The sequence below is a fragment of the Rhinatrema bivittatum genome, chromosome 15 (assembly GCF_901001135.1).
Source record: "Rhinatrema bivittatum chromosome 15, aRhiBiv1.1, whole genome shotgun sequence".
Lineage (NCBI taxonomy): Eukaryota > Metazoa > Chordata > Amphibia > Gymnophiona > Rhinatrematidae > Rhinatrema > Rhinatrema bivittatum.
In genome coordinates, this window is record NC_042629.1 from 20,595,641 (window position 1) to 20,610,793 (window position 15,153).

Below are 15,153 nucleotides of genomic sequence, written 5' to 3' on the forward strand. Positions count from 1 at the left end.
ATTAAAATGTTTTTTTTGAGTTCCTCTCCCTGGAGAATGCTAGTCTAGGCTTCAACAGGAAAAATGCATAGCAGTAGGTATTGCTATAGCAATTTAAAGCTCAGCATTCGTATATGGTCCAGATATTTAAGGGTTTTCTTTAGGGTAAGAGAAGAGGAGATTGGGGGAGGGGTTGCTAAGATTAATGAACAAATCTTTAATTGTCATGCTGTATGTTATAAGCTGCTGGAAGGATAATAACTTACTGTATTTAGCTCATGCCTTTTCATTGTAGCTCAAAGCGAGTTATATCCAGGTACAGTATTTTCCCTGCCCCCCGAGCGCGCACAAATCTTTAATTGTCATGCTGTATGTTATAAGCTGCTGGAAGGATAATAACTTACTGTATTTAGCTCATGCCTTTTCATTGTAGCTCAAAGCAAGTTATATCCAAGTACAGTATTTTCCCTGCCCCCAGAGCGCGCACAATTTAACAGGGTCATTTATCAAATCTCATTAGAGCTTTATTGTGGGCGTTAGGGCCCTAACACCTGTGATAATGCCATAACGCCCATGATAAATAACGCATCGCGAGATGCATATGCAAATTTTTCCCAAATGGGAGGAGTCCATTAAAATGAAGGGCGCTCAGCATTGCATGACACGCATTGCCACAGGATTTAATGCCAGAAATAACTACACCTTTTCTCCTGACATTATGCCCAGGATAGGATTTGCAATTTTTAGCACAAATCCCATTTCAGGGAGGTGGGGGGGGGAGAGAGAGAGAGAGAGAGAGAACCTCTAGGGAGGCACACCTATTAGTCAACTGTTTATACCACTGTAGAAGGGGCAACCACTAACTCGGGGTGAGGTTTTGGTGGTGGCCTAGGTTTTGGGGGGCAGTTTTACATGCACAGTCAGAGGTACGAACAGCACAGTAGACATCAGTGAAGATGTGACATGATTCGGAGTGAGGAAAGGTACACAAAGATGAGATTTGTACAATGTACTCTTGGCCTAGTTTGATGCACTCTTACCTAGCTGCTATCATACAATTCAGTTTAAGGAAAGCATAAATAACTTAAAGTCCCTGGGCACATCAACTTTCACCTTTGCATATCTTTCCAGCATACTCTAGCCGTTGGTGAATAGCAGGATCATGAATGGAAGTTTGGATCAGGAATTAAAATCATGATTTTTTAATTCCCTTATTCTACTAATTTGTCATTTTGTTGTCCTACAAAAACATAGGGACAGGTACATATAAAACTATTTCATTTTTATGAGGCACACAGTATATGGTTCAACAATGAGACAATTCGATAATTTTTCCTTAGTTAGTTGGGGGGGGAGTGAGTTGTGGGGGATTAAGAATGTAGATTTTAGCATCAAACACTGTATTGCTGTGAGAATGTCACCTAAATCAATTCCATACACTATCTTTAGACAATTATTTTTCTCGCTATTTGTCAAGAACATGTAAGAAACTGTTAGCCACTCTGAACTACTATTTCAGTGTAATTACACCTTTCCTTTACAAAAAATTCCTGATTTACAGATTTAGCCCAAAGTAGGTTGAGTAAGATTGCTTTCCAGCATTTTATGTATCTCTGGGAGAAATAATTAAATCTGGGTGCACAGCAAAGCAGTAGCTGCAAGACTGTACGGTACAGACTGAATTTAATTTGTGCCCCAAAGATTTATTTACAGAATCTGAGTACTTTATAATAGCATTTCTTGTATTTACTACCACCTGGGCACAATATATACCCATGTAAAAGTTTAATTTTGAATTTTGCCTATGTAATAGAAATGGGCCTGCAAATAAGGACAGCTGATTCTGGGGATTTTAAAATACACTATTAGAAAGATCTGTGTTTTCTGTACGCCAGCATCATTTAGTGTTAATAAGTGGCTGTGTTCATAATGACAAAGCTTTCATCTTCTACTTTAGATTGTTATTAAATGCCTTTATTTTTCGTTGAAGAAAAAACAGTTTGCGAGGAAATAAATATTGTCACTCTACAATACGACTAACCAGTTATGTTATAGGCCAGTGGCAATAAACATTGCACAATGGGAGTTCATTGTAGCACTGTAATGCAAATTAGACCCTAGCAGTTTTTGATAAGCCCTTTCAGGACAAAGACCATTTCAAACAAAACTACAGGTAGTTTGCTCCAGAAAAATATGAATTTAGAGGTGTGATAATAAAGGAAAGAAGAAAGTGAAATGAAATATAAGGGGGTATGGCATTGGAAAGTTGAGATTCACAGATTTGGGTTACTAAAGCCATGAAAGCACTTAAAGTTCAACTGTAGCACCTTCGATGACACATGATGGGTAACCACCAATTTAATTTGTCTAGTAAATAACATTCTACAATAATTCTCAGGCATGTCAGCATTCTGCGCCATTGGAAGTGAAATACTGCATGGGCAGAATGTCTAAATAATGAATTGCAGTAATTCATTCTAGGTGATAGAGATGTGAATTGGTGCCTCACCCTCACTCCTGGATCATAACAAATCAATTTTTAGATGTTTCTTTACTATAACATTGCAACAAATCAACTATGTATGTCATAGATGAGAAAAAACACCAAATTTACTGGGGATTTTGTAAAAGAAATTTAGAAATATACATATTACCACAAGGAAGAAAGAGATGTTAATTAGAAATTTGCATTACATTGGTTGGTTTGCTATTCAAAATAACTGTCATGATTTTAGAGCTCCTTAGGCTTTAGGGGGTTGATTTTAAAAAGTCTGCGCGTGTGTCCATGTGCAAGCTGTTCCCGGCGAGTGCACATGGATGCAGCTATTTTATAATGTGCGCGTCGGCACGTGCATATTATAAAATACAATTCCCATGCGCATGTGTGGGTGGGTTTCCTCTAACGTGTGCAACGGGGGGGGGGGGAATATTAGAAAGAAACGTGCGCTGATGCAACAGGGTCTTCCCTACCCCTATCCTTCTCCCCTCTTCCCCTCTCCTCCCCGACCCCTACACTAACGCTACCTATCCCCAATGTTTTTATTTGTATACTTACTGCTCCTTGGGAGCAGAAGTAAACCCTGCACGCTGGCCATGTGTTTCCCCGGGACAGCAGCTAATGGCGCTGACTTGGCCCAGCCCCACCACTCCAGATCGCATCCCCCAGACCACCCCTATTTTTAGGCCTGGCATTTCTGTGCTTATTGCTGGTTATAGTCATGGCTGCGTCCTTTAGAAAATGTGCGCAGCGTGAGCAGGGCTCAGTCACACCCATAACCGCCGGTATTTGTGTGCATGGGCCTCTTAAAATTCGGCCATAAGCTTCTATGTGGCAAGTTTAAATAACTTGCTAACAATCAAATATTGAACAGTGGATATAAGGGTCAGGACACGATTTCTCCGTGCTCTTACCATTAAGACCCATGGCAGAATAGGCTCCCAATTGGATTCAAATTTATTGGAGACTAATTATTTGACTTTTCACTAGAAACATATAAAATGGATGCTTCTGGCTAGTTAATATGTATGCTGGGCTGGTGTTTATGTTATATAGTTATGTGACTATTTTCTTTGTGGTAGTTTGATCCACCTCTTAGAGCAAAGCTAATTTAGTGGAACAACTTTAGATTGTCCAGGAAGAGTTTGGGTTTATTGGGGGGGGGGGGGGGGGGGGGGAGGAGGAGTTGTTTTTGTCTGCATTATACTATTTGTATGTTTTTAAATCCTATGAAACCTGATTATTGTATTTTTGTGGTGGTATACTATCTTGGTGACCCTATGGGATTGAAAGAACAAATAAATTACTGTTATCTCCATTGTGCCAATGTGTGAAATTGTTCCAGTAAAATCTGGTCCCCATAAAAGAAGAAGAACAAGAAAATCACTGGAGTCAAACCAGGGCAGGCCATGAATATGTTGGTATAAATCTGACCCATTCACATCTCAATTAGGATTAATCCTCAACTTAAATTGCTATACCCACCCAGTTTGTATCTTTTTTTGTTTACCTAATGCAGATGTGGACATCAGAGATTCATACTTCTGCTTTATATATTTGGTGATTCACTAAAAGTTTAAATCTGTACATTTTCACATAAATCTTCTGATCCAAGTATATTGTAAATTTTGAGAACAAAATATTGCAATTCAGCTTTAACTAGGGGTCAAAGCTCATGCTGATTTTGAGTACATTTGAATTATTTATGTTAGTATGTATTTTATAATGAGTGTAATGTACATCACCTAGTTTCCTGTGTGTAAGCGGTACATAAATCCTAATAAACATAAACATAAATAATGGACTATCTCAAATGAGATTTGAACTAGATTGGAACAGATTCACCTGTCCCTGTATTGTATTTGAACCATTGTAAAATCCCCATGGTACAAAAAGCCTTACATAGTCCTGGAATGTGTGTGCTATTGTGTTAATAATATATTATACATCAAAGAGTTATGTAGTAGAATAGTTTGATGAAGATGCTCTGGAATCCAAAATCACCATGGATTATACAACCTCCCAGCATAGATCCAGTGATGCCCAGTAAGAAAGTTTGGTGATGGTTAATTGTTCTCTGTGGTTGGGACAGGGTTCATGCTTTCTTTTTTTTCAAATTTTATTTTTATTGATTTCAAAAAATATTACATTGAACCAATGCATATGGAAAAATCAGAAAAGAAAATTTACATATTTCGCAATGCTTTAAAATGCCAAATCTACAATCAAAGAAAAATATTCTATCTGAATATTATAGGAAATCTCGGGGGGCAAACATTAAGCAGATTATACATATCTTACATAAGGAAAAACTGCAGTTTTTCCTTATGTCACATAAGCGACTCTCAAATTGTACTCTGTTAATAGCCTCCTGTAAATACTGTATATAGCCCTTTGTAATTAATTTTCCTGTCTACCTCTCAAAGTTGATGTTCCCTTTCCTTCATCTTACTGCACTATGTATTTACTCCCTCCTTTCCCCCTCCCTGTTAATTGTATTTTCAATCTTTCAGTTACAATGTAAACCGGTATATAAAAGTTTTAAATAAATAAATAAATAAATAGTTATTACACCCTTTATTTTATATGACCAACTCCATCTCGGGATTATTCAGGAGTGGGAGTCCAGATACTGTCTCAGCTGTTCCTCTTCCATGAAAATATATCTATTATTTTGATATACAATTATACATCTGCTAGGGAATCTATGATAAAACTTAGCCCCTCTAGCTATTACTTCATTTTTCATCAGGAGGAAAGCTTTCCTTTTTTCCTGTGTCTTTCTTGTAATATCAGGAAACATCCTAATTTGTTTTCCATAAAACAGTTGTTGTTTATGAAAGTATAGTTGAAGGATTTTATCTCTTTCTACTTGCTGCACAAATGTTACTAAGAGCGTAGCACGATCCTCAATCATAGTTTCAAAAGATTTCTCTATTATGTCCGACAAATTATCAGACGACTTTTCCTCCTGATCTTTTTTTTTTTTGTTTAGAGGGAAGATAGATTATTTTTGAGATCAAAGGTAAAGATGTTTCTAAGTAACCTAATATATTTATTAGGTAACTCTTGAAAAGATCTTTAGCTGGCAACCATCTTGTCCGAGGAAAATTGAGAATTCTTAAATTTGTTTTCCTCAGTTCATTCTCAAAATAGTCAATCTTCTTTGACAATACCATATCTGATTTTATCAGGTTACATTGAACCTCTTTGACTTCTTTCACCTCTAACTCAGTCATTTTAACTTTAAGATCTAACTCAGTAATAATTTTCTCTTGACATTGTGCTTTACTTTGGTTTCCTTTCACTAGTGCAGTCAAATCCATTGCAGCTTTATTCAGCGTTATTAAAACTTTCCAAACTTCCTCTAATGTTATCTTAACTGGCATTTCCAATGAAGAAGGAAGCTGAACCTGTATTTCTGGCTCCTTATCTCCTACCTCGAGAGGTCTCCTCACGCCATCCCCTTGCTTTTCCTCCTCATGTCGGTCCCTGGAGCCATGTTGTAATTGGCTCGCCGAAGCATTCGAATTCACACCGTGTCCTCGGGGGATGTTGTTCCATCAGCAGGCTAATTTGGGTTTCCCCTTCTCCTTCTAGGGGTCCCCTCGGTGGCGTTGGCTTAGTTGGTGCTCCGGGACTCAGGGATGTTTCCTCAGCCATAGTCGCCAGCAGCTGCTCTCTGCTGGACTCGCCTGCGGCTCCCGTTTCCAGTTCAAGGTGTAAAGGGTCTTCCGAAGGCTTCCTCAATCCTTGGCTGCCTCGTCGAGCCCGAGCGCATTGAGGTAATATTTTCTCTTAGCTTTGCTTTACGTTTTGTATGTGGCATTTTGTAATTCACAAAGCAAAAAAAAAAAAAAAATCCAAGGAAAATTCGCTTAAGCAAAGCTTTATTTTCACAAGGCTCCTCGGAGCTGAGTAGCCTGTGTGTCTCTATGCGGCAGCCATCTTGCCCCCCCCCCCCCCCCCCCAGGGTTCATGCTTTCTATAGTGCTCAAAGACAGATAGGAGTGTACATCTCTGAACTTTGTGTATAGAAACATAGAAAATGATGGCAGAAAAGGACCAAACCCATACATTCTTCCCAGCAAGCTTTTGGTAGCATCAGCTGTGCCATACAGGTCTCCCCCATAATAGTAGCATCTGCCAAGCCATACAAGTCGCCCCTTACTTAGTTTCCCAAAGTCAGGGCACTAGTCAGTGCTGTTATATTCATCACTAATTTTTTATTACTAGACTGAACATAATTAACATGAAAATACATTTCATGCAGCTGAATCCCCAAATCAAGGGAGTTGTGCACTGGACCCATTAGAATCTCTGAGGTAATAATACTGATAGTATTGTGCTGTGTAGCCTTGATAGGCTGTGATCATTGATGTAAAATGCTCAAGTCTAAATCACTTCAGTGACTTAATAATATCAAGTCCCATAAGCTATTAGCAAATAGCTCCAGGCAAAAACAAACAAATAAAATAATAGTACAGTAAATGGAATTCTGGTTGTAAAAGACTTAATGATTGCAATTAAAGATCTTTTAATACTTTCCATGATAATAAAAGTTCAGATTACATTAAAAAAATCAAGCACTTCCAAACTTATATTATACACACAGACTATTCACATGGGTATTACATGATATTACACAATTTACTTCACATTATCCTGTTAAAAATCCCGGAAGTACAATATACCACAATTACACATGCAGTAAATGCCACAGCAAAATTTCTCAAAGGGGGCATTACTTCTTTTTAAACTCTCTTTTAAGCACAAAACAGAGTGTGCTTTCTGCTGAGGTTTTGATTTCAGTTTGTCAGAGACTATTTTCTCCCATGTAAAACTGAAAACTAGTTCTAAACAATGAGCCTAGAAGATGAGCAAATTCCAGAAAATTCTGCATTCTGCTCACAGAAGAAAAGGCCAGGTTTAAATTTCTCTCTTTCTTTTATTGTAAGTTCAAGCTACTTGGAAAAAAAATAAGCGAAAGTAAAGCTTGTATACATTCTTTTTTAATCTAATGCTGGATAAGCGTGTATGATTTCAATGTGGGTTTCTCCTACTGTACATCAGTGGGGGATTCCTTAGAAGTAACAGGGCCCAAAATGAATCTTATTCTTTACTGTATCACTAACATAAATGATACTGTATGTGAATTGAGTCAATTTGTTACACTACCTCTCCTTAAGAAAAATTTCACCAAGAAGCATTACAGGATTTCTTTTGTTTGTTTTAGCATTAGAAAATATATTTTTTTTTGGGTGGGAGAGGGAGTGAAGCTACAATAGTTATAAGGCTAGATTAACATGCAGGCAAAAGGATTATATTACATCACTTTCTGCAATTCAGATGAGCATTCTTTCTGCAGATATAGCATCCATAGTTCATGCTAATGTTTGTTTTTTTTTACATGTATTCATATAATAGAACTAAAGATTACATTCAGACTTTGTTATTCACTGAAATATTTACTTGTCAGTTTGAATTAATACCCTCACTTATTACGCATACCTTGCTAAGCGTTTGACCTCAATTTTCTTCCCTATCTGTACTGATTATGAGTTATTATTTAAGCTCCAAATGCAAAAGTCTGTTATGATTTTTGACCTTGGTCATGCATGTATCAGCTATATCAAGGTCTTTTGCTAGCTTATCCACCCATAAATTAACTAAGTGTCCGTATTTATCAGGCATTCCTATACTTGGAAATACAACTACAACATTGCAACTCTTGACTTGTGTCAGCCATTAGATAGTCTGAAATGAAAGGGCAGAACATCTATACAATCAGGCAGATCAAGGATGCTGTAAAGCATTTTAAAATTACAAGTCCCTCCTTAGTCTGACCTTGTGAGTATTTTTATCTGAGTTCCAAATGCAGTTGCCAAACTCTTCCTAGATACGAAATGAAATGAAACATAAATACCCAAAATGCACTATCCAAAGCACCTTGTCTGCCAGACCAATGTAATAGCTGCATTCTTTTCAACATTCTTATAGAAAAGACCCATTTGACATTCCAAACACATATGCTATTGAGCTTCCTCTATTTACATTTAAAAAAGAATCTATGTCAGGATAAATTGGCATTGACTCTTTTTCTATAACAAATGATAGGAGACCTTGTCTCAGGTTTCAAGTTGCATTTTAAGTGTTACTACCATAGAAATTCCTTTTAAAATTGTATCCACATTAGTGCTTGGGATCCAAGATGGCTGCACTGACAATGCATGCTTGAGCTTAATCTTACCTTGCTCATTTCTATAATCTTAAAATGCCTCATTCCGACTGCAAACAGTGGGCTAGAGTGCAGGGTGTTTCAGCTGATTCTCCTTTAACCCCAGTGGTCGGTCCGATGGATGCTCACTTGTTGCAGAGGATCATTACTCCAAAAGAAAGCTTGTTGGAGTTGGGCCAGATAGAAGAAGAACTTGACCTTCTCCCAGAGCCATTTACATCTCTGTCTCTGGAGAAATGGATGGCCCCAGTTAACCCTGCGGAGGAGAGGTCACTTGAACTGTGTCAAGGCAAGATGCCAGCTGATGATACTGGGTGTGTCAGTCCTTATTCTGAGACCGCGGCGCCTGATGGAATCGCCCCAATACCGACAGACCATCTCGGTGCAGCAGGGGGAAATGCTGGAAGTGAGGCCCAGCAGCATACTGGAGATACTCTTGCTCCTTTATTAGAGATACCGACTTCTGAGAATGTAATACTGCTTGAATTTACTCTAGAAGTGATTTGGGAAGCAATCCAGACTCTAAACATTAACATTTCCGCTAGAATTAATCCAGTGGTAAATCGTGTTAATACTTTGGAGACCCATGTGAAGGTTGAGGAGCTGACCCGCCCTCAACTAAGGAGGGGGAGGCCACAACCAGCTTCGCCTCTGGGGCAAGGGAGGGGGGCAGAGGCTGGGGGGGTTGGCCCAGCAAACAGAATTTAAAAATGGGCTGGCTCGTCCCCCAGCCTCTTCTTTCGGTGGTTTTTCAGGTAATGACTTGCAGCATTTTCTTTTGCTGGCGGGAACAGAGTAGTTTTGCCGCTGTTGTGTCAGCTGTGGTGATTATGCAGCTATGTCCTTTTGGTGGTTTGAGGATTATGCAGCTATGTCCTTTTGGTGGTTTGAGGATTCAGAGGGTAAGGCTTCAGCAGTACATTTAAAATAATTAAAAATAAATGCTCCCGCCGCAAACTAGCAGGGTATGGTTGGCAGTGCTTCAGCTGGGGACTTGGGGGCTCATGCGGTTGGTGCAGCCGACCTTGGCCAGTGGTTTGAGCAATTTTGCTCCCTCCTCATCAGCAGTCAATCGGTTTTGGGGGTGGGGTCATGCTTCCTCTGCTTCCCATCTTTGTGGCCTGCCTTGGGCTCTGGCTTATGCGCTGCCTACCGCTGCTGGTTTTCCTCTTTTCTGCTGTTGGTGCAAACTCTTTGCTGTGCTAGAGAGAAAAGGCATCCCTACAAGCCTGGAGATGGCTGGCATGTGCGAGGCAGCACACCTTCCCTCGCCAGTGCCAGCACCTTTATGCGAAGCAGGACATGGATGGGTGTGGAGTTCTGATTGGGCCTCAACTGAGCTGGCAGTGTTGTGCGTAGCTTGCTGGGCAGACTGGATGGGCCGTTTGGTCTTCTTCTGCCGTCATTTCTATGTTTCTATGCCTGCAGATTAGTAGGGCAGCTATCATGTGCCGGTTACTGGAGTTTGCAAAACCAGTCAGTGCCAAGGGGGACCCTGCGGAAGTAGGGGCCACATTGTTGCAGGTCTGCTGAGACTCTGCTATAAGTAAATTAAAAGAAAAAAAATTAAATAAATCAAAGCGAGATGAGGGGTTAGCTGCAGCCCAGGGCTCCTTTCATGGGATGGAACTCCCATGTGTAGGATTGTTTATCAACCATCGGCCTTTTTCATGCTTAGTCATTGGGGCAAGGCTGTAAGACCCTATTGCAGTGTTACATGTGCCTTCGGTTTCCAGGCTGACCAAAGGAACATATAGGCCTGGCTGTGATTTCCTAGAGAGCATTTGGTTTTCCCTGGGATAGCACTGCCAGAGATAAATTGGGTCCCGAGCAGAGTACAAATAGCTGTGGAGGGGATTCGTCTGCTGGTTGTGAGTATTTTTTTTTTTATTCAGGCATTGCACACTCAATGATTGGAGCAGTCATATGGAGGGTTAACCTTGCCCCCTCCCGCAGCCTCTTCAAGCAGAGGGCCCGCAGTCACAGCAGGGTGATTGGCTAGCATTTTGTGGGTTGGCTCGGGCAGCTCCTCTTTGCTGACAGCTATGCATGGAGTGCTCTGGGGCGTAGGTTTTTGGGGAGAGCATTTACAATTCCAAGCCACATGGCATCTCCAGCAACAAGAAAGGGGCACATGGGCATGGGCCACTTTGCGGACCATGAATGCAAATTAACCCCAAAAAACAAACCACATACAGCATACCCGCCCCCGGTTAGCAGTCTTATTGACAAATAGTAGTAGTCATCGCCATGCACAGGATTTTGCACGCACAGGGAGGTAAGTTTAAATAATAAACAAAAAAAATTCTGCTATTGCTGACATTGGCTGTATGGGATTAATTTGAGGTTTGGGTGCTTGCCAGGTGCTTGTGGCCTGGATCGGCCATTGTAGGGGCAGGGTGGCATTGTTGGGGGCAGGGCTTGGAGGACCCTCTCTCTGATCCATATGGCGACTTCTTATGTTTTAAGCACTCCTGTTAATGTTTTGACCTCATCTAGAATCCTAGGGGTGTGCAGCAGGCTACACCTTTGGATTATGTAGGCCAGTGGCAGTCAGGAGTGCAGGGAATGGCAAAGAAGAAATAGACTACAAAATATTTCTTTAGGCTATGTGACATTCTCATCAAAATATCAGTGCTGTTTACCCACACTGCATGATATCTTCGGGCATCACATGTGCCCTCCAGTAGTGCAAAAGGGTGAAGATAAGAAAATTTATTTTCTGTTACATTTGTCTGCTCTTCAGTGCTGCCTATTACAACCTGAAGTTAGTAGTATAGAGTTAAGTTTGGTGTTTCGACTGTATTACTTACTACCTTCAGGGAGGGTACGCTAGTCCTTGCATTATTCAAAATTCACATGCCACACATACCCCAGCATATCCATGCTGAGCAGCACTAGCCTCTTTACTCTGGGTGCCTATCTCAGCATGCAGATGCATTGTGATGTTCTCCATTTTGTTCACCATTCCATTTGCTTTTGATCACTGTGACACAACAAGCTGACTATTTAGATATTTGCTCCACTATGTCTCCTGGATCTTTTTTGGGGGTTGTCTCCTAGTGTGGAGCCTGACATTGTGTGACTGCAGCATATGTTGTCTTCTCTATGTGCTTTACCTAGCACTTGTGCAGACTGAATTTTATCTGCCATCTGAATGCCCAGTCTTCCAGTCTCAAGGGGTGCTCCTGCAATTTGTCACAATCTTCTTGTGTTTTAACTAATCTGAGTAGAGTGTATGATTTTTAAGATGGTTCTTTGAAGCGGCATATTTTCAGCTCATTACCATATCAGCTCACCACAACACTCCCACTCTGACAGACACAGCTCCCATCCCACACCGTGATGCAATTCAAAAGATTTGTCGGATGTGCATGGCTGCCAGGTTTGGGTGCTACCACATGGTTGGGATGCCTTTTTGTTTCGGTGTATGTGATCGTTGGGGAAAAAGTATGACCTCAGTCACATTTCTGCACTGGGGCAAAGGACTATTCAGCCAGGAGCACTATAGTGAAGGGGTCAGCCCAGGAAGCAGTCATAGTATTTGCTTGTCATTATGGTGTCTGCTGCCATGGATAGTGAGGTTGGGATAGTAATAACAGTCAAGAGGGACTGGATGGTCCATCCAGTCTGCCCATCAATTTCTTATGGTAGTAACTGCCGCTCTGTGCAGGTTACACTCATGCTTCTGTGAAGGGTATCAACTTCCACCTTGTGCAGGTTACCTTCCAAGCCTTAGGTTAAAGGTAATAAGAATTACATTCAAAACTGAGCTGCTGCAGAACCCATAACAAAAAATGACGGCTAGCAACATTTTCAGGGTGAGCAGCCTTCTTTAAGTTAGACTAGGCTTCTTGAACATGCTTCGTTTAAGGATTTTGCTTGTCCTACAGTCTTGCAGGTTACCATGCTGGGGGGTGGCATGAGCATCCAGTTGATGGCAGCTTTTTCCTGCTAGCCAATATCCTTGTTAATATTCCTTTGGAGTACTGATGATATAATGATTACATTCTGTGCTTGACAATACTTCTTAATCATGTCCCCTTAGAATTACCTTGAGCCTACAGGAGATGTGCAAGAAAACATTACTACAGTGGGCACAGCTGTGGCTTAGCCGCTTTTGACAGTGCAATTGGGCCATATTGTTAAAGCTGTCCAGTTACCTTGTTCTCCTAGTCTCTTATAGCACCCAGACACTGTTTCTCTATCTTGGCTTTCTTTTGGTAGTGGGCTCCTTTCGCATTGCCTTTGAGAGAGCACATGGCAGGTTCTTGGCGTTGAGCAAGATATTTACACATCTAAGCTGTCAGTATGGATGTTCTTGCTTATTGTCATCATTTTAGTCCATTTTCCTCCGGATTATCGGCTTTTTGTTAACGTCTTCTTAAATACGCTTCACTGTGACCAGATCTTCGATGTTGATCCCATGCTGCTTGACTTCTGTTATTATTTTGTTTTTTTCAGTTTCATGGAGAGGTCATGGCATGTATCCAGGACTCAATACACAAAGGGCTATCATTAGCTTCCAGTGATTTGTTCAACAGGTTTCTTCAATTAATCTCGCGGGATGGGTGATGTGTTCTCCGTGCGGAGTTAGCAATCTGATGTGAATCTGCTATGATCTCCGTGAGGAGATAGCAATCTGTTGTCAAAGCTCTGTAGTTAAGGCTGGTATTACCAATCTGTAGTTATTTAGAGTAGCTGTGGGTGGATCCTTGGACCAGTGGCGGGTGACCACGCCCTCGGGGGAAATCCCAAGAGGGACCACTGGTCAGGCTTAGTGTAGGAGACTGACACACACTAGTTCTTTTATTAGACAATATGGTAAACCACCAGAGGTGGCAGTAGTGAGCTGGAAACGCCCGGCTGGGCTGTAGTCCCTCAGGTATTGGAACAGCGATCCCAGGGTGGCTGAGCTGTAGAGAAACTAAGTGATTAGACAGTATATGCAGAGTTCTGGAACAAGTCCTTAATGGTAACACTCACATAATAGTCTCTTAAGGCAGCCCAGGAGATGGTATACATTAGGCCCTCGAGGAACGAGTACCTGGACCCAGGGAAAGCTCTGATAGATGGAAATGCACAATGTTGTAAGCAGTGATGACTTCTTAGCAGAAGTGGTATTCAGGAGCAAGTCCGGGACGTGGGCCCTCGAGGAGCAAGTACCGGTTCTGGACTGTGACCTGCAAAGAAAAAGAGAAAGCGAGGCCCCTGAGGAACGGGTACCTCTAGAGAAGTCCGAGGAGGCAGAGTAGCTAGGGTTGCGGAGAGCGAATCCCATCCGCAGCGACCAGGAGGAAGCTAGGTAACCAATCCCTTGCTAACTCGTCTTGTTAGCGAAAACTGAGACCTTAAATACCTGGAGCTGGTGACGTCATCTCAGGGGACGCCCCTGAGGTACGCGCCAACACTGTTACATCAGTCGGGCAGCGCGCGCGCCCTTAGGCATCTGGTCAACATGGCGGCTTGCAGCGTTGAGCCGGTCCAGGAACGCCGGAGGAGGACGGCCTGGAGACGCTGCAGCAGCTAGCCTTCCATCAACCCCGAAGGGAGTCGCCAACGAGGTAAGGTGGGCGGAGCAGAGATGTCGGACAGCGACGGACACAACAATGGGTCAGAAGAATGGCCACCCAGCAAAGGTTCTAATTCCTCATCATCAGCAGGTGGGCCCCCCTTTTAAGGATCTGGGGCCATGGTCAGAGGTATGGCAGGTAATATTGCCACTTTGATAAGTTAAATGCAGGATTATAAATCCTCTGTCATCTTCTTGGTTTGGCTAGTCATGCATTTGCAGTCTGATACCTTGCTCAGCACACTTGCGTCATATTGGTTCGATGATCTGAGTAGCTGGGTATAAGGGATGCTCACTCCTGATGTCTTCTGCACTCCAGCATTTGCATGTCAGCATTTTCCAATACCAGAGCATCCTTAAAAGGTTAATTTGTGACGGTCTACAGCAGTGGTTCTCAACCCTGTCCTGGGGACCCCCCCAGCCAGTCGGGTTTTCATGATATCCACAATGAATATGTATGAGAGAAAATTTGCATACACTGCCTCCATAACATGCAAATTTTCTCTCATGCATATTCATTGTGGATATCATGAAAACCCGACTGGCTGGGGGGGTCCCCAGGACTGGGTTGAGAACCACTGGTCTACAGCAATAGTCGCTCTTGTGCATCAGATTTCTTTTCTCTTCTAGGAGGAGTTGCCCCTGCGAATGACCGGTTGTTGTCCAAGTAGTTATTTCATCCAGTGTTCACAAGGTGGCATCATAGCTTGCACAGAATTGGGGCTAGCTAAAGTTAATATTCTCATTGCTGCAACTGAATGGAAGGATGATTTGTACATGCCTATAATCTAGTCTCTAGTGCAGTGGTTCTCAACAGGTGTGTCGAGTTGGTTGACTTCTCTTTTATTGGGCCTGATAGGAGGCTAC

General features: G+C 41.8%; 1 long non-coding RNA gene across 1 annotated transcript in view; it reads left to right on the forward strand.

Moving 5' to 3' along the window:
* Positions 1–15,153, forward strand: part of LOC115077057 — a 167,539-nt gene that overhangs the window by 80,929 nt on the left and 71,457 nt on the right. The window contains exon 2 of the long non-coding RNA XR_003852946.1: positions 6,077–6,261. This is a non-coding gene — a long non-coding RNA (uncharacterized LOC115077057). The remainder of the gene's footprint in view (positions 1–6,076; positions 6,262–15,153) is intronic.